General features: G+C 41.2%; 1 long non-coding RNA gene across 1 annotated transcript; it reads right to left on the bottom strand.

Annotated features, from left to right (window-relative positions):
- Positions 1-1067: 1067 nt before the first annotated feature.
- Positions 1068-2326, bottom strand: LOC134874945 (uncharacterized). The gene is made up of 2 exons (XR_010167146.1): positions 2175-2326; positions 1068-1989 (listed from the first exon to the last, which is right to left on the bottom strand). It is a non-coding gene; the product is annotated as an uncharacterized LOC134874945 (long non-coding RNA).
- Between the last annotated feature and the right edge of the window lie 231 nt (positions 2327-2557).

Below are 2557 nucleotides of genomic sequence, written 5' to 3'. Positions count from 1 at the left end.
AGTAGTGAAATAAACAGCCTAAAATGTGGCTGCATCCCATTTAAAATAACTGAAACGTTGGGGATTTCCTACATGAATTGTGGGTGTTCCTCGTCATTGTCCAGCATTTGGCATAAGGTGTATTCCCGATGACACACTGTGAGTGTTCAGTGTCAAAACTGAATCAGTAAAATGCATAGTAAAATAAATTATCAGCGTTAATAAAAATGGTATAATTGCTCTTGTAGGCTTGACTGAAATCCTGGATTTCCATCGTGACAGCTTTGAGACATTTGTTATTCAAATGAAGTCGCCCAGTCACTATAGATTAGAAAACCACTTCTGCTTTCTTTCTCCCGTTGGAAATGTTCAAGCTATAAACAAAGTTGCCCACACAACAGCGGAGGAGAAGTGGAGATGAAAGGAACCGAGAGAGAGACCACCTCGCCTCATAATTATTCCTAATTAAGATTAATTGGCTTTTCAAGACCGGGGGTAATTCCTATTGGCACTGTGGGTGTGATTTCCCACACAATGATGATTCAAAACAAAAGCAAAGCTGTCGACACGCAGATCGCCTCACTAGTTAGCATTGTCTCAGAGTACAGTACCCACTTTATTTCAGTACACTGGGACACCAACCTCATTGCTGCTCTGAGGCCGTTTATTTAGAAATTAAATTCTGAGAGCTTGCAGAGTGAGCAACCACCAGCATGGCAGAAAAGTGTTTATATCAAGCTGCTATAATCAACATTCTTATATCAACATCCCTATCTGTGCGGTAGAGAAGTATGTAGGATTAAACCCACGGGAAATTACCACAGAAGCTGTATGGTGCGCTTTAGGGTCTTTCAGCACGTTGTTTTGGGTTTTCTTTAGACAAAGCAGGTGGCTGTTTTGAGCAAAATAAAGTCCTGAAAGCAAATCACTGGACGCTACCTGCTCAACACCATTTCCAAGTGGTTTTAGATCATAAGAAATATTTAAATTTTGATACTTTGGGAGTTGCTAGAGACCCCAAATCAGAGCTAACGACAGAGTTAATATTGGACTTTTGGTGACCAAACGGCCACAAACACAACCCCAAATACAAGAAAAGAGTTGGGTTTATTGCACCTCTTTTTCTATATCGTTTTTCATACATAACATAATTCCACCGTAGTTGTGTATATTTCATGACAATAACCTTTGAATTTTAATTTAATCTCTACTCAATAAGGACAGATAAATTCAGGTGTCACTTTTTTTGTTTTACATAGAGCAGTTTTCATTACGTCCTCTTCACAGGTGTTAGAAAGATTGAACATGGTTTGAAATTGATTCACTTTTGACAAAAATTGACACAATCCAGATGGAAGTAAAAAGGTTAACCACAGTCACAAATAGAGGGTTTATGCATTTAAATGTTTCAGCATCTTTAAAACGGTACCCTCTTGTAATATGTGCTTTAGCAATACTGTTTTTTATATGGTCATACCAACAGAGCTGCTCTGAATTATAAAGTAAATAGTGATATAATGCTGCATGTCAATGAAAACTCATGCAATCTCTTCTGTGGAGGAAGGAGAGGGAAAATCCAATTTTCTACCAGTCTAATGGCATGTGATCATTGAGAACACTTATCGCCTCGCAGACATATACCAGTGCTGTAAGTATGATAACACTCCCATAGTCATGTTGCAGAGACATGGAGAGAACATTGGGATGATGAAGCAGTTTAGTGGTAGTAGTATAAACAGACATAAATGTGGCTGCATCCCTTTCAGAATAACTGAACGCTGGGGATCTCCACAGAGAGTTGTGGGTGTTCCTCATCATTGTCCAGCATTTGACGTAAGGTGTCCTCCCAATGACACATTGTGAGTGTTCAGCGCCCACACACAATATGCTGCAGAAGACCATATATTCATTGGGTCTCTTTGGGATGCTTGCCCTCGCTACAAAGACTCGCTCCTCACCTCCCCCTCCACCTCCGCACAAAAACCCAGCGATTGTCTCTCACCGTCCCTGCTGAAGAAGAAGACACAATGGCTAACTTTTTCACAATGCCTCCTCTTCCAGCAGCTCCTCCTCAAAGTGAGGCAGCCACTGTGTGTGTGTGTGTGTGTGTGTGTGTGTGTGTGTGTGTGTGTGTGTGTGTGTGTGTGTGTGTGTGTGTGTGTGTGTGTGTGTGTGTGTGTGTGTGTGAATCTTACTCGCATTGTCCGCAGAGCATATGGCGTTCTGACATGGCAGGCAGAAGGTCACAGTCTGAAGGAATTCAAATCATTCTGGGAATCTTTCTGCCTCCCTTCCTCTTTAACAAACTCAGTGAAAAGGCGCTCATGCTTGAAAATGCGCACACACACACACACACACACACACACACACACACACACACACACACACATTGATACAGGTCATTCAATACGACCTGATCCGGTTTAATAAACACACGAGAAGCTAATAATCCCAGCCTAGTTAGAGCCTACTGTCACTGCATACTTTTATAGGGACCTTTTTATGCAGAGGTGGAAAGTGATATACACTTTATTACTGTTTATCATGCTGCTACTTATCCATCTGTATGCACTTTTAT

The sequence above is a fragment of the Eleginops maclovinus genome, chromosome 13 (assembly GCF_036324505.1).
Source record: "Eleginops maclovinus isolate JMC-PN-2008 ecotype Puerto Natales chromosome 13, JC_Emac_rtc_rv5, whole genome shotgun sequence".
In the NCBI taxonomy this organism is placed as follows: domain Eukaryota; kingdom Metazoa; phylum Chordata; class Actinopteri; order Perciformes; family Eleginopidae; genus Eleginops; species Eleginops maclovinus.
Note: the sequence above shows the minus strand (reverse complement) of the source record. Positions and strands in the feature narration are given on the sequence as shown.